General features: G+C 46.6%; 1 protein-coding gene and 1 long non-coding RNA gene across 2 annotated transcripts in view; both read left to right on the top strand.

Annotated features, from left to right (window-relative positions):
* The window catches only part of LOC133243353 (fibrous sheath CABYR-binding protein-like), a 277,781-nt gene that overhangs the window by 67,498 nt on the left and 184,989 nt on the right, over positions 1 to 25,294 (top strand). The window lies entirely within an intron of this gene.
* On the top strand, positions 3,107 to 24,170 carry LOC133243360 (uncharacterized). The gene is made up of 2 exons (XR_009735052.1): positions 3,107 to 17,512; positions 18,114 to 24,170. It is a non-coding gene; the product is annotated as an uncharacterized LOC133243360 (long non-coding RNA).

Genomic DNA, 25,294 nt, shown 5'->3' with positions numbered 1-25,294 from the left:
GAAGAACTAGAGTCCCTTGAAGAAAGTGAAAGAGGAGAGTGAAAAAGTGGGCTTAAAACTCAACATTCAGAAAACTAAGATCACGGTATCTGGTTCCATCTGCTGCTGCTGCTAAGTCACTTCATCGTGTCCAACTCTGTGCGACCCCACAGACGGCAGCCCACCAGGCTCCCCAGTCCCTGGGATTCTCCAGGCAAGAAGACTGGAGTGCGTTGCCATTTCCTTCTCCAATGCAGGAAAGTGAAAAGTAAAAGTTAAGTCGCTCAGTGGTGTCTGACTCTTAGCAACCCCATGGACTGCAGCCTACCAGGCTCCTACATCCATGGGGTTTTCCAGGCAAGAGTACTGGAGTGGGGTGCCATTGCCTTCTCCGTCTGGTCCCATCACTTCATGGCAAATAGAAGGGGAAACAGTGGAAACAATGACAGTCTTTATTTTGGGGGGCTCCAAAAGCACTGCAGATGGTGACTGCAGCCATGAAATTAAAAGACGCTTGCTCCTTGGAAGAAAAATTAGGACCAACCTAGACAGCATCTTAAAAAGCAGAGACATTACTTTGCCAAAGAAGGTCCATCTAGTCAAGGCTATGGTTTTCCCAGTAGTCATGTATGGATGTGAGAGTTGGACTATAAAGAAAGCTGAGCACTGAAGAATTGATGCTTTTGAACTGTGGTGTTGGAGAAACTCTTGAGAGTCCCTTAGACTGCAAGGAGATCCAACCAGTCCATCCTAAAGGAAATCAGTTCTAGATATTCATTGGAAGGACAGATGCTGAAACTGAAACTCCAATACTTTGGCCACCTGATGCGAAGAACTGACTCATTTGAAAAGACCCTGATGCTGGGAAAGATTGAAGGCAGGAGGAGAAGGGGATGACAGCGGATGAGATGGTTGGATGGCATCACTGACTCAATGGACATGAGTTTGAGTAAACGCCGGGAGTCGGTGATGGACAGGGAGGTCTGGCATGCTGCAGTCCACAGGCTCTCAAAGAGCCGGACATGACTGAAAGACTGAACTGAACTGAGAGTTGGAATTGTCTAAGATGGTTAGGGTCTGTGTCCTCAGGTGTGACGTATTTGAGCCGTTTTGGGTTGCTCTCCAGGATGAGTGCTCTCTGAACTGTTCATGGATTTCTGCCCCAGGCATGAAGTCTCTGAACTATTTGGGAGGGTTTTGTTCAGAGGGTTGGTCTCTGAGCTGCTCATGGATCCGCATATGAGAGTAGTCTTAAGAGGAAGGCTGGATGGACCCCACTCTGATGGGTCTTAGAAGTAGACCTGTGATATCACATTCGCTACGATTTCTACCATGCCTCCCTACAGAGATAAAAGCTTGTGGCCCCATCCTCAGGGAGGGAAAGTCATGTGCAGTACACAGCAGCCCGCGGTAACAATACTGATAAGAACAATACTTCCTGACATGACTACCACCCTTGATAGGGGCCCTGTGAAAATACTGTGTACACACACTCACTCAGACAAATCTTCTGACATGACGACCACCCTTGATAGGGGCCCTGTGAAAACACTGTGTACACACACTCACTCAGACAATCTGCCCAACCCACGACAAAGAGGCCACCATTTGCAGATGGGAGCCCAAAGCCCAGTGCAGACGGAAGGTCGCAGCTAGAGGACAGGAGGAACTGGATGCAGGCTTGGGCTCCTTGGAGGAGACAGGGAAGACTCAGCAGAACCCTGGCCAGGTAGTGGGGGAGGGAGGCGTTGGTACAGGGCCCCAAGGACCCCGTGACTGTCTCACTGTCAGGATATGTCTCTGTGTCTCCCCTTCACACACCCAGCTTCTTACCTGATGTATGGAATGTAATCTGCACATTCCCTGGGGACATGGTGGTGGAAAATACAGAGGTGAGCCTCCAAGCAGGTGGGGAGAAACCTCACATTCACCAATTTGCATGAGGCTCCACCACAAATGCAGAGATCCATGCCTCTCTTTCCCCCATTAAAGCATTCCTTGGCACTGAGGTCAGCAGGAGGGCAGACAGGGCTGGACAGGTTGTAAGGGACCCTGTGTACAGCATGAGCCTCCCCATGACTGGAACATCTCCATGTCTTGATCAGAGCAGAGGAACCTAATGTGTGCCAAGGGAGCATAATTAAGACCCAGGCCATGGGCAACTGAGTCATTTCCAAGAGACAGTCCCTGGTGGGGGGGGGGCGGGGGCAGGGGGACCAGTTTCTTTTCTCCTCTAGAGATAGGTACATCGTCCAGTAGCAGGGCTGGGGGCCCACATGTGGGTGCTAATTGGGGATCCTTTGCTGCCAGAAATAGTCTCTCTGTCCCTGTCCAGTGTTCCATCTTTGTCTTTCTGCCTGCCATCTCTGTGCCTGTTACATCCTCCCTCTTTGCCTTTATGAGACTGACAGTGACCTCACTCATACCGTGAGGGTCCTTACTCTGTCTCTCCTGAGGGTATCACCAATTGACACGGTTGTTCACTGGGAGCAGTAGGGGGGATTCCCCTTGAGTGTAGGGCATTCTAGGAAAGGCATGTTCAGCTGCAGAGGGTCTGTGGTTTTCCTGGGATGAATCTAGAGCTCCTCAACAAGCATTGGGTGATCTGGGCCTCTGAAAGAACCCTGGGGGCTTCTCTGGTAAGAACCCTCCTGTGGCTCAAGTCAAAGTCCCCGCTATGGCCTGAAGGCCCTAGGGGACCGGCCCCTCATCACTGCTCTCATCGGATCTCCTGGCTCTCCCTCCATCATGCTGTGACAGTCACATAGCCCTCCTCATTCTTTTTATACACACTACAGTGAGTTCCACTCCCCAGTTTTTCCACTGGCCTTAACTCTGTCTGGGATACTTTTCTCCCAGATAGGCATCTCCTCTAGGCTTTTGCTCAAATGTCACAATCTTAGAAGAAATTCCCCTGGCCACTCTTTCTAGATATCATCCTCTCTCTCGATTTCACTATCCCGGTTTAATGTTAATCACAGCAGTTATGAACACCTGATAAATTACTTATCTTTGGGGGCTGTATGACCCCAACACAATGTAAGTTCCACGAAGCCAAAGTTGATTTTCTCTTTCCTAACACACATGGCTGTGCTTGACAGAAAATGTGGACAGGATGAATGAATGTCGGAATGAAAAAGCAAATTTAAACTTGTTGAGAGAGGCATAGCTAAACACGCTAAAGATTCTGCTAGGGATATATACAAGGATGACAAGATGGTGACAAAGCCATGGTCTTTATCTCACCTACACGGTGTCCTTGGGTCCCCTCGGGCTTGACCCGTTTCCTAACAGAATGAAAAGTCCTGTTGTCCTTCTCACATATTACTCGCAGTCAACGACAGAGGCCTTCCCCACTCCAGACCTTCAGATCCCAGTCCGAAGTTTTCTCTCCCCTGCCCGCTGGGGGACTGTGGCTGGCTTTCCCCATTGAGACCTATCCTGTATTAAACAGGAAAGCACAAACAAGCACAATGACCAGCACAGAGAAAATGCTTTCAATGCTTCCCGTTACGATAGTGGCCACTACAGAGAAGTAATCTTCAGTTTATGAAGACATTTTTCTGAGTCCAAGATTGCAGCAATCGGTGGGGATTTCATCCTAACTTTGCCTTTCCACCCTTGCAGGATCATCTGCTAATTGTCCACCAGCATCTACATCGGCTGTTCCTCAGTCTCACCACCAAGGGGCGTGCGAGATCAAACAGTTCTGTCCTGGGATGTACCACAAAGGGTAGCGGAAAGACCACCCACTCTGGAAGGTACCATTCGAGGGGGCGCATGACAACAAAGAGAGTACTTTTACACAGCGTCAGGCATCGACCAGAGTTCCCAGCGGAGGCATTCGTGGCACCACTGGGTCCATCCCCTTTTGCTCCATTCCGTCTTCCCGCTGCATTTGAGTGCGAGTGGTCACCGGTATTAAGCCTCAACTGTCTTCCTCTCGTTTCCAATTCGACCCCTTCGTTTCTACATGGTTACATCCGAGGGGGGACGGCTACGGAGCGAGATGGGCTGCCAGTTTGGGGTATGGCATCTCTGAAGCGTTCTGGGAATTGATTGGTCACCGCGTGATCGCCGGAATTAGCTCTTCCTGGGCGCGAATAGAAGACGGAAGTCCCGCGACTTCTGCCCTGCTTCGTCTCCTGCCCGGTTCCAATTGGCTGGCTGGCTGTTACAGGCATTGGGATCGCAGCGCTGGAACTGAGGCCGAGAGGCGTGTTGCCCTGCGCGGCTTTTTAGAGCATACAATTGTTCTGGCAGTTTTTTTGCTTTTCCGGAAGGGGTCGAATAGCTACCCTGGTTAGTGGCTAGGTTTGGCGCAGTCGCTGGCTGTGCACGGTGACGGCGTTTCAGTCTTGTTCAGCTCTCGCTCAGTCTGGATCGTGTGGCAGCGCACGGTTATTCGCAGAAATGCATGCAATTCATGTCCAGGGAGAGGTCTTTGAGTTTGCTGTCTCTCCCCGGAGGGTCACCTGTGTCAGGGAGCTTGGGCTTGTGTATCGCTACGTGTGACAACACAGGTGCTGTTCGGGTACATTTGATCTCCTTGAGCCTTTGGGCGGAGTTGTGCGTGGTGGGATATTTGATCTGAGTGGATTTTGTGAGCCCCTAGGATGCATGTGCCTGTATTCCGGTGTGTGCATTTTTGGAGCTTTCTGGCATTTCAGTCCCTGGGTGTGAGATCTCTGTGTAGGCGTGTGCACCTGAGATTGTGAGAGCTCTGAGATTTTGATTCTGGGCCCTAAGTTGTGATGTCTCTGAGCTGCTTTAAGGATGGGTTTGTGTGAAGATGTAAACTATCAGCTGCTTGGGGATCTGTGCACAGGGTGCAGGGTTTCCATGTGTCTGGGGACTTTATCTAAAGGTTATATGATGTTCTTGAGTTATTAAAAGTTCTGTCTTTCTGTTTAGGGTTTTTGTATTAGATCGGTAAGTGTCGAGTGGTTTGCGAGTCAGTGTCCATGATGTGAAGAATCTGTGCAGTTTTCATTTGTTTCTGTCTTGAAGACTTTGGTCTGTTTGGAGGGTCTTTGTCACAGTGTGTAGGGTTATGGTCTCAGTTGTGTTTGAGGGTCTGAGACGAGTTATGTGCTCTCTGTGCAGAGATTCAGTGAGCTCTTTTTGGTGTCTCTGGGTATCTATGTGAGCTGCTTGGAGTCTTTGTGTCAGAAATAAAACCTCTGATGTTCTTGGCTGTGAAGTCTCTGTCCAGGAACTGCGGGTGTGGAAGCTGGCAGACATGATTCTGAGGTCTTGAACCTCACATGCTGACTGTGTTGTTGAGCGTATCAGTTGTCTCCTGGAATCTCAGTATGTATCATATTAATACAGTGGGGCCAGTGCGCGTCTTGCAGTGTACTTGTGCGTGTTAGCGTTGTGTGCAAAGGGCCTGGCTTCAGACTATCCTTCAGTAAATGTTTTCTGAGCACCTGCCATATACCTGAACAGTATTGGAGGAGTTTGGGACAGGACACAACTGACCAAGTCTCCTTACTTGGTGGTGAGTAAATAAATCAAGGGTGGCAGGCGCTATGAAGAAAGATAATGCTAGATCAGGGGAAAGGGTATATGTAGGTATGAGGTTATTATTTTATTCAAGGTAATGAGGGAAAGTCTCCCTGAAAGATGGCAAGTAAGCAGAGATCTGGAGGAAGTGAGGGAGCAGGCCATGGGGTTATCTAAGGGAAGAACGTTCCAGACAGAAGGAACAATAAATGCAACTGTTCTGGCATGGAAATCTACTTGGTGTGTTCCTGAATGTCAAGCAGTCCTGTGATGCACTGGGTTTGGCATGAAAGGGGGTCTGGTTGCTGCTGTCTCTGTTTCTCCCACAATTTGTGATCATCCGCATTTCCAGATGAAGGACTGAAGGCTCCAACATGTGGCCTGTACCGTCTCTCCCACCTATCCCTGAAATTAGGAGTGAAGCCTTCTGGTCCATCATGAGAGAGAGAGAGAGTTTGAGTGTCCTAGCTGCAGGGATGTCACGCTGAATGTCAGCCAAGCAGCAGAGATCAGTTATAATGTGGGAATCATGCCTTGTAACATTGATACTCTTGATGGGGGGCAGGACTTAAGAAGAAAAAGAAACTGGGGCAAAGGACAGAGGCAGGAAGGGAAGATGGAAGACAATGAGGGGGAATAAAAAAAAACACGGCTGGCTTCATCACATTGCTTGGGTTTGGCCCAGTTCACCTTGATTGGCTGACTGTACTAGGACATATTCACCTTTTCCTGTCCCTACCCTTTCTTTCCCTTCCCTTTTTTGTGCCTGAGCAAGTCAGTCCTAAAGCCATTAGGTGTTGCCAGGCAAGGCATGTGTATGTGTAAAGGGGCATCCCTGCCTGGAGAGTCAGAGCCCAAGGTGGAAAGAAGGATATCCCTGGGGGTTGGGTGGGAAGGAGGCTAACTGCTTCATGGATTCAAGGTTGAGTGAGGTGTGGAAGTCAAGGCCCAGGGATGGTTCTGCATAGATTGTGAGGAGGACCTTTTTGTGGAGGAAGGATCAATTACATGCACTGGCATTCATCAACTCGGCAAATACATAAGAATGCTGAGCGCCACGTCTCATTTTTGGAAAAGGGTATTTCCAATATGGAAAGGAAGTAAGCTAGAACAAATTCTGAGGAATTCTACTGGAATTAAAGGTCTCCGTGCAAACTTCTTGTATTCGATAGGTGTGCATATGTGGCTAGACTGATCTATAACTATAGATGTGTGTCTACGTGTTTGTGTGTGTGATTGTGTACACACATGTATTCCCAAGTTACTGGAAACAGCAACATTCCAATGGCACTAATTACACCAGTCCCCAGATCCTAGCTTCTGAACACCTTTCTCCACTAAATGATGGGTTCCCAGGCTGAGGAAGGAAAGGATAAATGAGCCTGGTTCACCTTGTCATGTCAGTAATAAGGGAAAGTTCAAGAATGATGGGGAGATGTCAGAGGGACACAGAATATAGCTTGAGGGCTCTCCCGCCAGAAACACGCAGGGCTCTCTTATTTTTTCCACCTTTTTTGAGGTATTATTGACATATAACCTGTAAGTTTAAGATGCCAATGTGATGGTTTGGTACACACATATTTGGCAAAACGATTACCATGGCAGGGTTGGCACTCTATCCCCTCACATAATCCTTTTAAAAAAACGTTGAGGAAATAACATCTCAGATCTACCCTCTTAGCCTTCACTGTATTAAACAGTTTTGTTAATTATACTCACCATGCTATACATTGGATCTACGTAACTTATTCATCTCATACCTGTAAGTTTGTACCCTGTATTCAACATTTTCCCCAGGACCCGGAAACCACCATTCTAAACTCTTATTTCTGTAAGTTTGACTTTTTTAGATTCTGCATATACGTGAGAACATACAATATATGTCTTTCTCTCTTTCACCTTTTTCACTTAGCATAAAGCCTTTGAAGTCCATTCATGTTGTTGCAAAAGGCATAAGTTTCTTCTGTGTGACTGAATAATATTCCATTGTATATATCACATTTCCTCCTTTTAAATTAATTTATTTTAATTGGAGGATAATTACTTTACAATATAGTTATGTTTTTGTCATACATCAACATGAATCGGCCATAGGGATTCACGTGTCCCCCCATCCTGAACCCCCCTCCCATCTCCCTCCCTACCCTATCCCTTGGGGTTGTCCCAGAGTACCGGCTTTGGGTGCCCTGCGTCATGCATAGAATTTAATATTGGTCATCTATATTACATATGGTGATGTACATGTTCCAATGCTATTCTCTCAAATCATCCCACCCACTCCTCCCACTGAGTCCCAGAGTCTGTTCTTTACCTCCGTGTCTCCTTTGCTGCCCTGCATGTAGGGTCATTGGTACCGTCTTTCTAAATTCCATATATATGCGTTAATATACAGTATTTCTCTTTTTCTGACTTACTTCACTCTGTATAACAGGCTCCAGGTTCATCCACCTCATTAGAACTGACTCAAGTGTGTTCGTTTTTATACTTGAGTAATATTCCATTGTATATGTACCACAACTTCCTTATCCGTTCGTCTGCCAATGGACATCCAGGTTGCTTCCATGTCCTAGCTATTGTAAACAGTGCTGCAGTGAACGTTGGGGTACATGTGTCTGTTTCACTTCTGGTTTCCTCGGGGTGTCTGCCCAGCAGTGGCATTGCTGGGTCACATGGCAGTTCTAGTCCCAGTTTTTAACGGAATCCCACACTGTTCTCTGCAGTGGCTATAGCAGTTTGCATTCCCATCAACTGAGTGAGAGCGTTCCCCTTCCTCCACACCCTATCCAGCATTTGTTGTTTGTAGACTTTTTGATGGTGGCCGTTCTGACCGGTGTCACCACGTTTTCTATATCCATTCATCCCTTCATAGACACTTAGTTGCTTACAACTCTTGGTTGAAGGTGCAAAGTAAATTTCAGGTTAGTGTTAATCCTCCAACATTGTTTTTCAGAATCATTTGGCTATTCTAGTTCTTTTGCCTTACCACAGAAATTTTATCATCAATTAGTCTGTATGTACAAAAAATCCTGCTGGAATTTCTGACTGGAATTGTATGAAATTGATGGATCTGTATGCGGACTACTGACATCCTAATTATATTGAATTTCTCAACCCGTGAACACACCGTGTGCCCCATTTTGTTAGGTCTTATTTAAGGAACCACGTTGCATTGCCTTTTCTGCCATTGTTTTATCAAGTCTAATTCTCATATATCAAATTCTGAAGATCTGACTCTGATGAAGATATGAATTGTGTAGTTTTAGCATTGCCCATTTATTGTGTTTCTTATCTTTTCTGCTAATATTCATGATTGTTTAATCCAAGGGTGATGCATGGGTATTTTCTGGGGTAAATCGTGAGGAGATGTTCAGCTGTGTTTTGGGAGGGAGAGTCTGAGGACAGGGGCACAGGGGAGAGAGAGCAGAGTAGGGGTGGGGGAGGTGAAAGCGTGGGGGCAGGGACAGGGGGCTACTAGTACAAGCGGAAACAGAAGTGAAGAGACACAAGAAGAGCCCCCCTCTGGACCGTGCTTAGCTCTCTGTACGTATACGCGTAATGAAGTCTTTGAGTACTCATAGCAACACTGTGCAGACAAGGCAATGGCAACCCACTCCAGTACTCTTGCCTGGAGAATCCCAGGGACAGGGGAGCCTTGTGGGCTGCCGTCTCTGGGGTTGCGCAGAGTCGGACACGACTGAACCGACTTAGCAGCAGCAGCAGCAGCAGCAACACTGTGAGGTAAGCATTTTTAGTGCTATCATCCCTTTCGGCAGCTGAGGAGCAGAGACACATAGACGTTAATGGGTGAATGAATCTGCACAAAGTCACCTAGCTGGCAAGAGCTGAGTCAGATTGGTTCCCAGGCCAGAGAGAAACAGCTAGCTGTGGTATCTGACCCCCAATCTGGAATACAGTGCAGTGTCTGGTGTACTCTGGATCAAAAGGCAGATCAACATGTTCATCCGCATGAAACATTACTATGGATCTGTGTATGGATTGAACACAGTGTCTCCTAGGTGCGTGAAAGACCATGGGGTGTCATGTCAACATGCACACATCACAGAGAGCAGTTCCTGGTCCATACCGAGGTCTAAACAATGTTTCCTCTGACCGACACTAGTGGAGCACCCTCATCATTATGGAAAGTAGCATAACTATAGTGATAAACAGATAGAACCACAGATACAATATCATGAAGACATTATCTCCCCCATCTTGTAATTTTCTTAAATGCAGAGAACAAAACCTGGAAGGCAATAGACCACATACTAAGTTTTTTCCTCTTAAGTGTGACATTCTGGATAATTTCCAAATAACATTTTATTAGTATTTTAATGTGTTGTATCTTCATTGTTACATAGGCAGTTTTTCTATTATAATTGAAAAATGGACTTTCTGGAGACTTGTTCTCCTCAGGTTTCAGCATAAAAAAGTTGTGTTGGTATCCTTGCCAGGTGAAAACCCAATCAGTGCACTGAAGTCAGAAATAATATCTTTGGTACAGTAGGTGAGGGGCTGTGGGGAGTAGAGAGTTCCTGATGGAAGGCTGGCTAAGCCTGCAAGCGTTGTGGAAAAGATCACTGATGCTATAGGCCCAAACCAAACAACAGCTCACAGGTCCCAAGGAAGACACTGGTGTTCTATGCATGGAAATGTCTGTGTTAGGACTTTCAGACCTTTGCTCTTTTGCCTCCCATGATGCAGGGGGGCAGCTTGTGGTGCTTATAACACAGTCCCGCTTTGACCCAGACTGTGGATGAGAGTCTCAGCCTCCCCTGCAGCACCGCCCCCTTTGTGGACGGTCTGGAGCCTTTTTTATGATGTCTGGGAATCGACAGATTCCGAAGAGAAAGGAGAAAGAAGATACATAGCGCAGGGGGTATATGCACCCACCCTGTGCATGTGGTGCTAGAGATGGGCTAGAGATGCAGGTGCAGCTTGTTACAGGAACCCGTTGGGGATGAGTGGAGTTGGATTCGGTTACTCAAGGAAGAAATGTGGAAGTGAATGTAAAGGGAGAAAACACATTGAGGGGTAAACAGCTCCAATTCCCAATTCTGTACCAGGGTAGGGTGCTCCATTACTGTTGTGAGAAGGCTGCCTGGTCTGAGCTCTGGGAGAGAGTGATGAGCATTCTAAGGACCCGCCATCAACCCTAAGCAGGGGGCGCTGAGAGTGTGAAGACATTGAGTCTCAGCCTTTACCACTGACAGACACAGAAAGCTTCTTAGCCCTGCTCAGAGTGGGGCTGTGGCACATTAGGGAAGCTCAAAGATAGGGTGGTAGTGGTGGTACTTCAGTCGCTCAGTCGTGTCTGACTATTAACGAGCCCATGGACTGCAGCATGCCAGGCTCCTCTGTCCTACACTATCTCCCTGAGTTTGAACAAAGTAATGTCCATTGTGTTGGCAATGCTATCTAACCATCTCACCCTCTGTCTCCTCCTTTCTCCTCCTGCCTTCGATCTTTTCCAGCATTAGGGTGTTTTCCAATGAGTCAGCTATTCGCATCAGGTGGCCAAAGTTTTGCAGCTTCAGCATCAGTCCTTCCAGTGAGTATTCACTGGATTGGCCAGGGTCTCCTTAGAGTCCGAGGGATTCTTAAGGGTCATCTCTCTAGCACCACAATTCGAAAGCATCACTCAGCCTTCTTAATGATACAACTCACACATCTCTACACGATTACTGGAAAAACCATAGTTTTGACTCTGCAGACCTGTGTCACCAAAGTGATGTCTCTGCTTTTTAATATGCTGTCTAGGTTCATCATGGGCTTCCGCAGGGGCTCAGTGGTAGATAATCTGTCTGCAATGCAGGGGAATTAGGACACCTGGGTTCAATTCCTGGGTCATGAAGGTTCCCTGGAGGAGGGCATGGCAACCCACTTCAGTATTCTCGCCTGGAGAATCCCCTGGACAGAAGAGCCTGGCGGGCCTTGGTCCATGGAGTCGTAAAGAGTACATCGAGAGACATCACCTCCCAAACAAAATCTCTGGCCAATGGGCTGTCTCTCTAGCTTTACTCATCTCAAGTAAAATCTGTTCCCTGGCCTCAGAAGCCACATGAGATGACGAAGGAAACTTGAGGCAGTGGTGATTTATGCAGCGATTTGGTGCGAGATCTGTATTCGTTTGGGCCAAGTGATTGCAGGGAATGAAATGGGGTAGGGTGATGAAGGAAATGAGATGATGAATTTATTGCCCTGGCCACCTCCCTGCTCCCAGGTAGCCGACTTCAGTAGGGCTGGCTGGTGTCAATGCCTTGTGTGTAGCCTCACTTGTAACAACATCCTGTGTGTGGTATGAGCAACTTGGTGGGCAAATCAGACAGCATGGCCAAATATTCATTTCTAAGAGTGGATGGAGGGAGAAGAGAGAAAAGAGGGATGAACCATGGGTTAGCTGGGAGTCACTTTCTAAAATCTCAGTATTTCTTCACAAGGTGTGTGTGTGAATTCTTTTGTTAATCTGAGAATTGGCTTTCTAGGTGAGGAAATAGCATCGTGAGAGACTCCTTGTGACATGTGAAAAGAGGTTGGGAATGAATTGGATTAAGGTCATTTTCCAAGTGTTTCACACCAAGTGTTTGTTTAAGGGGACACCAGTGGCCCTGAAGAACTGAACTGAGTGGTTGAAATACAGGTTTCAGTTACTGAAATGTGAAGAGACTCTTTCTGGGATGTGTGGTCATCCTAGCCTGTGGTCACAGGCAACTCATAAACTCATAGGATTTGAACCGTGTCTTCCTAACGTCTTTTGCTTTCTGCCCTGGAATGTGGTGGAGGCCTCAGTTCCGGTGACTAAAGTTCCTAGGTAACAGTTCTCTGAGAAAAGTAGCTCTCTAGAAAAGAGCAGTGCCTGGGAAGCTGATCTAAAGTTTTAACATAGCCTGTGCTGTAATTTTTGTTAGCTTCACCCAAGATATTATTATTCAAAGGATATAGAGAGATGCACCTACTTCGGTATCTACCATTGGATTTTTCAAATGAACATACAGTAAGCTTGGCCCGGTTTTCTTTCTTCTTATTTATTTATTCATTGTTGGCTGCACTGCATCTTTGTTGCTGCACGAGGGCTTTCTCTAGTTGTGGAGAAGGAGCACTACTCTCTAGTGGCGGTGCATGCGCTTCTCATCTCAGAGACTTCTCTTGTTGCAGAGCATGGACTCTAGGCTCGGGGGCTTCCGTAGTCGAAGCAGGTGGGTTCAGTGGTTGTGACACACAGTCTTAGTTGCCCTGCGGCACGTGGAGTCTTCCTGGACTAGGGACTGAACGCCTGCCCTGTTGCATTGGCAGGGGACTTCTGTTTTATTTTTTTAATCATCAATTCGTTTCAATTGGAGAATAATTACTATACGATATTGTGATGGGTTTTGCCATAGATCAACACGAATCGGCTGCAGGTATACGTGTGTCCTCCCCTCCTGAACCCCCATCCCACCTCCCTCCCCACCCTATCCCTCTGGGTTATCCCGGAGCACTGGCTTTGGGTGCCCTGCTTCATGCATAGAACTTGCACTGGTCATCTATTTTATATATGGTAATGTATATGTTTCACTGCTATTCTCTCAAATCATCCCACCCTCACCTTCTTTTGCCAAGTTGAAAAGTGTGTTCTGTACGTCTCTGTCTCCTTTGCTTCCCTGCATGTAGAATCGTTGCTACTTTCTTTCTAAATTCCATATATAGGCATTAATATAAGTATTTGTCTTTCTCCTTCTGACTTACTTCTGTCTGTATAACAGGCTCCAGGTTCATCCACCACATTAGCACTGATTCAAATGTGTTCCTTTTTATAGCTGAGTAATGTTCCATTGTGTGTATGTACCACAACTTCCTTATCCATTCATCTGCCGTTGGACATCTAGGTTCCTTCCCTGTCCTAGCTATTGTAAATAGTGCTGCTGTGAACATTGGGGTACATGTGTCTGTTTCACTTCTGGTTTCCTCAGGGTGGTATGCCCAGCAGTGGGATTGCTGGGTCTTGTGGCAGTTCTATTCCCAGTTTTTAAGGAATCTCCGATCTGTTCTCCTCTCCACAGTGGCTGTACTGCTTTACATTCCCACCAACGGTGGAAGAAGGTTCCCTTTTCTCCACACCATCTCCAGCATTTATTGTTTGTAGACTTTTTGATGATGGCCATTCTGACCTGTGTGAGATGATACCTCATTGTGGTTTTGATTTGCAGTTTTCTAATAATGAGTGATGTTGAGCATCTCTTCATGTGTTTGGTAGCCATCTGTATGTCTTTGGAGAAATGTCTGTTCAGGTCTCTTGTCCACTTTTTATGGGGTTGTTCGTTTTTCTGGTATTGAGCCGCATGAGCTGCTTGTATATTTTGGAGATTCATTCTTTGACAGTTGTTTCATTTGCTATTATTTCCTCCCGTTCTGAGGGCTGTCTTTTCACCTTGCTTATAGTTTCCTTCGTTGTGCAAAAGTATTTTAGTTAAATTTGGCCCCTTTTGTTTATTTGTGTTTTTATTTCCATTTCTCTGGGAGATGGGTCATAGAGGATCTTGCTGTGATTTATGTCAGAGGGTGTTGTGCCTATGGTTTCCTCTTAAGAGTTTTATAGTTTTTGGTCTTACATTTAGGTCTTTAATGCATTTTGAGTTTATTTTTGTGTATGGTGTTAGAAAGTCTTCCAGTTTCTTTCTTTTACCCGTAGTTGAGCATTTTCCCCAGCATCACGTGTTGAAGAGACTTTGTTTATGCCATTGTATATTTGTGCCTCCTTTGTCAAAGATAACGTGTGCATAGGTGTGTGGATTTACCTCTGGGTTCTCTGTCTTGTTCCATTGATCTATACTTCTGTCTTTGTGCCAGTACCATACTATCTTGAAGACTGTAGCTTTGTAGTATAGTCTGAAGTCAGGAAGGTTGATTCCTCCAGTTCCATTCTTCTTTCTCAAGATTGCTTTGGGTATTTGGAATCTTTAGTGTTTCCATACAAAGTGTGAAATTATTTGTTCTAGTTCTGTGAAAAAATACCTTTGCTAGTTTGATCGGGATTGTGATGAATCTAGATTGCTTTGGGTAGTAGATTCATTTTCACTGTACTGATTCTTCCAATCCAAGAACGTGGTACATTTCTCCATCCATTTGTGTCTTTGATTTCTTTCATCAGTTTGTTTTTATAGGTCTCTGTATACAGGTCTTTTGTTTATTTATGTAAATTTATTCCTAAGTATTTTATTCTTTTCATTGCAATGGTGAATGGGATTATTTCCTTAATTACTCTTTCTGATTTTTCCTTATTAATTTATAGGAATGCGAGGGGTTTCTGTGTATTAATTTTATATGGCAGGCACATTCTTAACCACCAGACCACCAGGGAATTCCTGGCCTGCTTGTCTTTGGGTGTGCAGCTATCTGAGCTGTGAAACACGGAGTGATTCCAGTGATGACCACCACAACCAGGACACAGGACATGTCCATCACCCTAAAAACGCCCAGGTGCTGCCCCTTTCTGGTTTCCCCTCCCACACCCCAACCCCTGTCACAAGGATCTGTCCTCCTTCAGTATATTTTGTCCTCTGCAATTTTAAAATTTCTTATGTATTCTGAATAGAAGACCTTTCTCAGATCTGTGCTTCACAAACGTCTTTCCCCTAATAACAAATAGCTTCCCTTTTCATTACAGGAGACATGAGTGATGAAATGTACTTTTCCTCCCCACACTCAGAGCCCAATGTTGTGTAGCCAGCAAGTGCCTGTGAGATTCTTCAGAAGTGAAAATAAATTCTTCTGTCAGTCTGTGCTCTCAGATAGCCCCTGGAACTATATTTCTGCAGAAACCCACGAGTCTTCTGCAGACAGAGGCACTTGAGAACAGGTATATTTATTGGAGTCTGAACTGGTCATCTCATCAAAGAGCTTCAGAGCTCAACCCATCTTTCAGAACTTGTCTCCCAGCTCCAAGGTAGCTTTTCTTCTTGAAACTCAGAGGCATGAATTTAGTCAGTGTGGGCATGTTAAGCAGGGCTAACATGGCATTTCAAGGTTGTTCATCCTTTACCAGGTATCAGATCACATTCAATATGTTTCTTTCTGTCACCTTAGTTACTCCTCCTTCAAAGACCCATCATTTTGGAAGATTTCAATCCTACTTGATGAGGTGAGAAAGCAGAGGACATGGAAGTTAGGGGGATTGCTCAGAGTCACATAGGCTGCCAGAGGAAAAGTCACCCACGAACCTCAGCATCCTCCATTCAGAGCCTCTGCTCTTTATTTCTTCAGTAAAGTTGCCATGCGTGTGTGCATGCTGTCACATTAGCCGTGTCCAACTCTTTGCAACCACATGATGGTAGCCCACCAGGCTCCTCTGTCCATGGGGTTTTCCAGGCAAGAATACTGTAGTGGGTTGCCATGCCCTCCTCCATGGGATCTTCCCGACCCAGGAGTCCAACCCACGCCTCTTGCAGCTCCAGCATTGCAGGGGGATGCTTTACCGCTGAGCCACTGGGGAGGCCCAAATTTCACATAGGACATTATATTTGTCTCAAGTGCACAACAGAGTGATTCCATATTTTTAAGCATTATGAACTGAATTGCTACGATAAGTTTGATTACCATGTGTGACTACAGAGATTTCTTACAAGATTATTGACTATATTTCCTGTATGTACATTCCATTCCCATGACTTATTTTATAACTGGAAGTTTGTAGCTCCTAATCCCTTCCCTGTTTTACACATCCCCCTACTCCCTCCTCCTCTGGTAACCACCAGTTTGTTCTCTGTGTCTCTGAATCTATTTCTGTCTTGTTTCCCGTGTTCTCTTATTTTATTTCTGAGGTTCCACATGTAAATAAAACTGCGTGGTATTTGTCTTTCTCTGTGTGCCTAGTTGGCATAACACCCTCTAGGTCCATCCATGTTGTCGACAGTGACAAGATTTCATTCTTTTTTTATTGCTGAGTAATATTCCACTGTGAATGTGTGTGTGTGTGTGTGTGTGTGTGTGTGTGTGTGTGTGTGTACCATTTCTTCCTTTTTGACTCATCTATCGATGGGCACTTAGGTTCCTTCCATATCTTGGCTCCCCTTGGCTGTAAATAACGCTTCAGTGAACAGAGGCGCACATATATCTTTTGTGACTAGTGTTTCTTCTATTCTTAAGAAATATACTGAGAAGTGGAACTGCTGGATCATATGGTAGTTCTTGTTTTCAGTTTTTGAGGAAACCCTCATTGTCTCCATAGTGGCTGCACCGATATACATTTCGACCAACACCCCACGAGGATTTCCTTTTGTCTACATCCTCCCCAACATTTCTTACTTGTTGTCTTTTTGAAAACAGCTACTTAACAGGTTGAGGAAGTACTTCACTGTGGTCGTGATTTTCTAATCCCTGAGGAGGAGATGTGGAGCATCTTTTCATATGTCTATTAGCCATCCATATCTCTTCTTTGCAGAAATGTCTATTCAGTGCTTTGCCCCATTTTAAAATCGGGTTTTGGGTGTTTTTCCCAATACATTCTATGAGTCCTTTAGCTATTTTGGATATCTACTTGTTTTCTGATGTATATCACTTGCTCATATCTTCTCCCACTCAGCAGGTTGCCTTTTTCTTTTCTTGACGGTTTCCCTTGCTGTGTAAAAGCTTTTTAGTTTGATGAACTCCCATGTGTTTATTTTTGCTTTTGTTGCTCTTGCCTGAGGAGACATGTCAAAAAAACTATTGCTAAGACCTATGTCAAAGAGCGTACTGCCTACGTCTTCTTCTAGGATCTTTGTGGTTTAAGGTCTAACAATTTGGTCTTTAATCTTCTGTTGTTGTGGTTTATTTTTGAATGTTGTGAAGAAAGGGGTCCAGGTTTCCATAACCATTTATTGAAGAGACAGCATTTTCCGTGATGGATGTTCTTGGCTCCTTTGTCATAGACTAATAGGCCATATGAGCAACAGGTCTATTTCTGACAGAGCATGCCCAACTGTACCCTCCGTAAAGGCTGGGGTGAAGTAAGAAGACCCGGTGACTCCAGTGTCCGTCCACAGCTGGTGGCACACCAAGTCTGGATAAGGTACGTCATTGATGCTAGCCACAGTGCACTGGGGCAGGAATGGTCATCCCCGCCTGGCACAAGTTCCCCAGGGTGGGATGCGATGGGCTCACTCCAGCAGCCCACCCAGGTCGATCCTGCCATCCACAGTCTCTCATTTAGCCAATCATGAAGGTTTTCACTGTATATGTTACATCCCCTCCATGCCGTGCCAAGCTGGCTGTTGAGACGGGGAGGTGAGGAGGAATTGCATGGCCAGTCCCTGCCCTTGAGAGTTGAGTCATTGAGCAGAGAGGAGATCTGACACCCTTAGATGAGCTGGCGAGTGCATCACTGATCCCCTGTGAGGCTGCGTTGCTAGGAGACGAGAAGACTGTCAAGGATCAGGGTAGATAAGTGGCCATGGCAGGGAAGGGGACAGGGTACTCTGGGTCCTTGCTGTGCCAGTCCCAACTTCAGAATTACCCACAGCCTGTATGAGGGCACCCGGAGGATGGATAGGCAGTTGTAAATGAAGATATCAGCTGTGCCACCCCCTCCCCACCTCAAAGCCTGTATCCCCCACCTGCCCATTGGGTGTTGGTGATCTGGGGGTCACTTCTGAGCAGCATACTCTCCCCAGTTACAGAGTAGGAGCCAGAATCCTGTGATGTGCAGAGATGTCCAGCACGTCAAATTCTAGGCCAGAGACCAAGCCATAGGAACCAACAGGCCAGAGAACACTGGATGGGAGTTGGGTTAAAGGCAGTGGCCAAATAACAAATCTGAATGTACCTGTAGCAAGCAACGATATTGAACCATTCATTTAAAGACCTTCCCACAGAGGGAAGTCCTGGGCCTCCTGGTTTCATCAGTGAAATCTATCAAAGGTTTAAAGAAGAAATAGCACCCATCCTTCACAGATTCTTCCTGAATAGACAGGAGGGAGGAGGGAACATTTCCTAATTCATCCTATAAGCACAGTATTACCCCAGTACCAAAGCCAGACTTGCCATCACCAGAAAGCTACAGACCCATATCTATCATGAATAGCGATGCATACACCCTCAACACAGCATCTGCAAACCAAGTCGAGAAACATTTTGCAAAGGGCTGTGCGAGATCTTTCCCAGGACGGCAGTATTGGACCAACACTCAACTTCAGTTACGGGAAACAGCGTATTGATGTAATGAAGGACGGAAACCACCTGCCATCTTGACAGACAAAGAAAAAGCACTTGACACAGTTCAAGACCCATTCATGACAAATAAGTAAATAACTAAATCAATAAACACGGTCAACCATCTCGTGATAGAAGGGGTCGTCGTTGCCGTGTGAAGAACATCCGTGAGAAACATCCGGCTCTCGTCACATCACATCTAGTAGAGTCTGAGTGAATGCTTGCCTCTTGAGATCCAGACCAGGACAGGAGGTCTGCTTCAACCACCTCTATTCCACACTGACTGAAGGGTCTAGCCTGTGCACCGTGCAAAAGAAGAAATGAAATCATGGAGAAATGAGAAATGAAACCCATGTCCACACAAATACTCGTCCTTACATGTCTTTCACAGCAGCACTGTCTGTATTCTCCAAATAGTGGAGCAGCCTAAAGGTCTGTCAGCTGGAGAGTGGTAATCAGAGTATTCTTAGCCATTCAGTGGAAGAGCACAGATGGATGAAAAGTGATGAACTGCTTTCTGCTGCCTCATGGGTGAGCCTCCAAAGCACTGTGCTAAGTAAAAGAACCCAGACACAAAAGGCCACTTCCTGCAGGAGTCCATTGATGTGAAATGCCCACAAAGGGCAAATCTACAGAGACAGAAATTAGATGAGAGGATGCCTGGGCCTGCAGGTCCTCTTGGGGATCAACTGCTGATGGGTACATGGACGCTTTTTGTGGTGCTGGCAGTGTTCCACAAGTGCACTGTGGTGGTGGCTGCACCAGTGTGTGAAGTTATTAAAGACACTGCACTGGATGCATTGAATGGCTGTGATTTGTGGTGTGTAACTATACCTCAGTAAAGCAGTTTAGGAAGGTAATGCAGATGTCCAAGTGAGACCTGTGGGAAAAGATATGCCATTGCTTTTGTAACAACGAGGAGTGCCCTGCTCCTTCCACGTTCTGGGTCCGGCCTCCTCCACATGTGCTAGATGCTCCCTCCAGAGACAGTCGCTGTGCACGTCAGGACAGAATCCCCAGTGAGCACACGTCTAGTGTGTCTTTGTGTTTACGCACAGGCGCCCATTGTGTGACCACGAGTCAGTGGCTCTGGACAGGCTCCTAGAACCCACCCTGCATCTGAAATTCTACTTAATTGTTTTCCCATCCTTCTCAAATCACGTGGACCCAGCCTCCGTTTCCCAGATTCAGTCACGGATCTCAGCCATTAGCTCCAACCTCTGGTCACAGGAATACCTGTTAACCTGGTGTGATGGCCCCTTCCTGACCTCAGCAACCCAGGATGGATGCTCAGCAGAGCAGTAACCGAGACAACGGAACTCCATCCATCCTCCTTCTGCCGGCAGGACTGAGGTGTGTTCCCTCCCAGCCATCTATCTGCCTGAGTGTCTGGTAAGGAAGGGGACTTGGGGGCATAACACACCACTGCGTCATTGAAATTGTTCTAAATATGGCTGTGAATAAATATGTCAAAATACCGCTCAGAAGGGAAGACACAATATTTTTAAAAAATTTGCTTTAGTAGGAAACATGGCTCTTCAGTTCAGGATTCTATTTAAAACCAGGACGGGTGAAGCATCATGCGATTGTGCTTCTCAACCTAAACTATGCCTCAAATCTCCCCTGGAGAGGCTTTAGAAGAGCTGATGCTGGCAGGACATCCACAGAGGGTCTGAAGTAGTAGGTCTGGAGTGTGGCCCTGGTGTGAGCATTATCTGAAAAAGTTCTCTTATGAAAGCCGAGCTTGCAGCTGTGGAAACAGAACCCTTTCTTACAGGAGGAAATCGAAGATCAAAAATTTGCGACTCCTCTCTACAGCGAAAGCATGTTTTCATCATGACCCGCTATACTTGACAGCTATCTTAGGCTGAGGAAAGGGACAACTTGCCCAAATTAATACTGGTTTGAAAACTGACCTTGTGCTTGCTCTGCTGAGTGTTCCTGAATCCAAAGTTTTCCAGTTGAAACCCTGCTGTTGTTAGTGAAACTCAGTATGTTTTAGTTCTTGTCAGGATCCCTTGTGCCTAGTTAGTTGAATACATTTCTAAAACACTGTGCAGATAACGTCATTCGACAGATCAAAATAGTGCACCAAAGATTAAAGATGGCTGAGAATTGTAGCTGCTGATGTTGATGTATGAGGATCGGCTGTCAGCATATCTGCTGCCTATGCTCAGTTGCCGTTTTGAACTGTTTCCTGTGTTATCAAATTAACTCCTGTGCTCAGATGAAGACCAAATCGGAACGGGATGCTTTTGGGAAAAATACAGTTAAGCAATCCCTTGTTTGGTGCACACCCATGAAGACCCACGTCCCTAAACGTTCCTTAGGGATCTCTTCCAGATATTCTTTGGCACATTCCCCAGCGATGGGCTTGCACTGCTGTGTCCTGACTCACCGTCTTGTTAAAGACAGGGCTTTCAACCTCTCAGGTGCATCACAGCACCCGGGTTCTCTCGGAGATCCAAAAGAGGGTGAAGGCCCGTGCTCAGGACACCTTCAGAGCGTGTCTGCAGGAACAGGGTGTCTCAGAGGAACTCGTCCCCACCTGTGGCAACAGGAAGATCTCGCGTCAGCCTTTTCCAGAGGAGCTCCAGGGGAGTCATGGCACAGTGAAGATCACATCCAGCAGCATGCCCGGGATTGTGGTTTAAGGAACTGGGTGGATGGCAGTGCCCATCCATGAGACAGGAAACGTTGGCCTGGGGTACTAGCAGGCCTGCAGGGCTTATGGGACAACTGAGTGCAGATGCCCCATACATCTCCTCCTGTGGGGAATCTGGGGCCCAGCTGAGACGTTCTAGGTAGATTTAGTGATAGGAAAAGCCAACAGCATACAGGGGGATACTGATAAAAACAAGTCAGATGGGTAAAAGCTCTGGATGGCATCACTGACTCAGTGGACATGAGTCTGAGCAAGCACTGGGAGATGGTGAAGGACAGGGAAGTCTCCTGACGTGCTGCATGCAGAATGGGGTCACAAAGAGTCCGACAGGGCCGACGGACTGAAAACCAACCGTAACATATTTATTACAATGAGATACTAAATGAAAGGGGGCGGGGAGGGAAACTACATAGAAAACAACTCATCCACTCTATCAAGATTATGACATGATGACACATTTATAATGCAAAGCACTTGGAAGTAATCAGCTGTTACTGAGTACAAGTTGCTCAGCTCACTGCAAGGTGAATCAAGAAGGGAATTTAATCCAGAGTCGACTGACAGAGAAGAGGTCAGGGTAGTGGCCCAAAATAACTATCTTGTTGGGGCCAGGTTAGACACTACCCGGACAGCAGGGATCAAGTCCCTCAGTGGAAAGTTCCAAGCAGTTTTGGGAAGAAATCTCCCAGCGGACGCAGGCTGGGAGACTGGCTCTGACCTCACTCTTCCCCGGGGCAGGCCCAGAACCAGCCCTCAGCAACCCCGGATCTTCCTGGACCTCCTGACTTCTTGCCCGCCTCGCTGTGGTTCTGTGCGCGGGTCGAGCGGAACTCGCGCGGTCCAGGGGCGGTTGGCCCGGGCCCCTTCGAGAGGTTCCCTTTCTTTCTCTGGTCCTCAGGGGCATCCCCCATAAGTCCTCTGCCCGAAAACCGAGCGGGAAGGATCGATTTTCTTCCAGGCTTGCTGGCAGTTTGGTTTCTGTGGTCTGCAGGGGGCAGTGTTGCTCCGCGGAGCTGCTTGCCCGCTTCTCCCCCGCCCGTCCGGTTTGAAAAAAGGTCTCAAAGCCTTTTGTGGTAATCAGCGGCGGATTTTCTTTCTGTGCTTGCGCCGGTTGGCTGGCTGGAAGTGCTGAGGCAAATGCTGAGACACACATTAAGCAAACTGACAAGTTAACAACAGAGAGAAAATGTTAAGCAGGTCAAGGGAAAAGTAGCAAATAACATCGGAGGGAATCCTAATAAGATGAGGAGCTGATTTCTCAGCAGAAACTCTGCAGGCCAGAAGGGAGTGGCATGATGTATTTAAAGTGGTGAAAGGGAAAAACCTACAATCAAAAATACTCTACCAAGCAAGGCTCTTCTTTCAGATTCAACAGAGTAATCAAAACACAGGCAAAGGCTCAGAATTCAACAGTACCACACCAGCTTTACAACAAAGACTCATGTAACATCTCTAGGCAAGAACAGAAAGACCAATGGAACACAATAGGAAACCCTGAGATAGACCCATGCACCTGTGGGGCACTTCATCTATACCCAAGGAGGTAAGAATGTACAATGGAGAAAAGACAGCATCTTCAGTAAGTGGTGCTGTGAAAATTAGACAGTAAGATATAAAAGAATGAAATTAGAATACTTCCTAACACCACAGGGGCGGGGGGGACTCAAAATCAATTAAAGACCAAATGTAAGGCCAGATACTAGAAAACTCTTAGAGGAACACATGGGCAGAACACTCTAACAAAAAATTTAGCAATATTCTCTTTCCATTAAAGGAAATAAAATAAAAATAAAGAAATGGGACCTAATTATACTTACAGTATTTTACACAGCAAGTTCAGTTCAGTTCAGTCGCTTAGTCGAGTCTGACTCTTTTACACAGTACCACACCAGACTAATTTCTCTGAGCCTTTCCTATGTTTTCCTCTAAGAATTTTATAGTATCTGGCCTTACATTTGGTCTTTAATTGATTTTGAGTTTTTTTTTTTCCCCCCTCTTTTGTGTTAGGAAGTATTCTAATTTCATTCTTTTACATGTTACTGTCTAATTTTCACAGCACCACTTATTGAAGATGCTGTCTTTTCTCCATTGTACATTCTTACCTCCTTGGGTATAGATGAAGTGCCCCATAGGTGCATGGGTCTATCTCTGGGCTTCCTATTGTGTTCCATTGGTCTTTCTTTTTGTTCTTGCCTAGAGTACTCTTGCCTGGAAAATCCATGGACAGAGGAGCCAGGTAGGCTGCAGTTCATGGGGTCGCTAAGAGTCGAACAGACTGAGCGACTTCACTGTCACTTTTTCCTTTCATGCATTGGAGAAGGAAATGGCAACCCACTCCAGTGTTCTTGCCTGGAGAATTCCAGGGAATGGGGAGCCTGGTGGGCTACCATCTATGGGGTCGCACAGAGTTGGACAGGACTGAAGCGATTTAGCAGCCGCAGCAGCAGAGATATTACCTTAGTCTTTGTTGTAAAGCTGGTGTGGTACTGTTGAATTCTGAGCCTTTGCCTGTGTTTTGATTACTCTGTTGAATCTGAAAGAAGAGCCTTGCTTGGTAGAGTATTTTTGATTGTAGGTTTTTCCCTTTCACCACTTTAAATACATCATGCCACGCCCTTCTGGCCTGCAGAGTTTCTGCTGAGAAATCAGCTCCTCATCTTATTAGGATTCCCTCCGATGTTATTTGCTACTTTTCCCTTGACCTGCTTAACATTTTCTCTCTGTTGTTAACTTGTCAGTTTGCTTAATGTGTGTCTCAGCATTTGCCTCAGCACTTCCAGCCAGCCAACCGGCGCAAGCACAGAAAGAAAATCCGCCGCTGATTACCACAAAAGGCTTTGAGACCTTTTTTCAAACCGGACGGGCGGGGGAGAAACGGGCAAGCAGCTCCGCGGAGCAACACTGCCCCCTGCAGACCACAGAAACCAAACTGCCAGCAAGCCCGGAAGAAAATCGATCCTTCCCGCTCGGTTTTCGGGCAGAGGACTTATGGGGGATGCCCCTGAGGACCAGAGAAAGAAAGGGAACCTCTCGAAGGGGCCCGGGCCAACCGCCCCTGGACCGCGCGAGTTCCGCTCGACCCGCGCACAGAACCACAGCGAGGCGGGCAAGAAGTCAGGAGGTCCAGGAAGATCCGGGGTTGCTGAGGGCTGGTTCTGGGCCTGCCCCGGGGAGCAGTGAGGTCAGTGCCAGTCTCCCAGCCTGTGTCTGCTGGGAGATTTCTCCCCGAAACTGCTTGCAACTCTCCACTGAAGGACTTGATCCGTGATGTCTGGGTCCTGTCCAACCTGGCCCCAACAAGATGGTTATTTGGGGTCACTACCCTGACCTCTTTTCTGTCAGTCGACTCTGCCCTCTTCTCTGTCAGGCGACTCTGGATTAAAGTCCTTTCCTGACCCACCTTGCAGTGAGCTGAGCAACTTGTACTCAGTAACAGCTGATTACTTCCAGGTGCTTTGCATTATAAATGTGTTATCATGTCATAATCTTGATAGAGTGGATGAGTCGTTTTCTATGTAGTTTCCCTCTCCACCCCCTTTCATTTAGTATCTCATTGTAATAAATACGTTACTGTTAGTTTTCAGTCTGTCCGCCGTGTCCGACTCTTTGTGACCCCATAACTGCATGCAGCATGTCAGGAGGCTTCCCTGTCCTTCACCATATCCCGGAGCTTGCTCAGACTCCTGTCCATTGAGTCAGTGATGCCATCCAACCATCTTGTCCTTTGTCATTCCCTTCTCCTCCTGCAGTCAGTCTTTGGCAGCATTGCAGGCTGTCTTACCCTGGATCCCAGTGAGCATTTTCTTTCACTCTTCCACTGGGGAGGGGAATATATCCTGCAAACCAGTGTGCAAGCTACAATCTGACAGCCTTGAGACCTGAACATAGGGACATCTTTGAAGAACCCTGAGAACCTGGAGAGCTGACTCTTCCTCTGTGTGCCACAGGTCCCAAAGGCATAAAGTGAGGGCAGTAGTA

This window comes from Bos javanicus, chromosome X, assembly GCF_032452875.1.
Source record: "Bos javanicus breed banteng chromosome X, ARS-OSU_banteng_1.0, whole genome shotgun sequence".
NCBI classification, from domain to species: Eukaryota; Metazoa; Chordata; class Mammalia; order Artiodactyla; family Bovidae; genus Bos; species Bos javanicus.
This window is presented reverse-complemented; position numbering and strand designations above follow the sequence as displayed.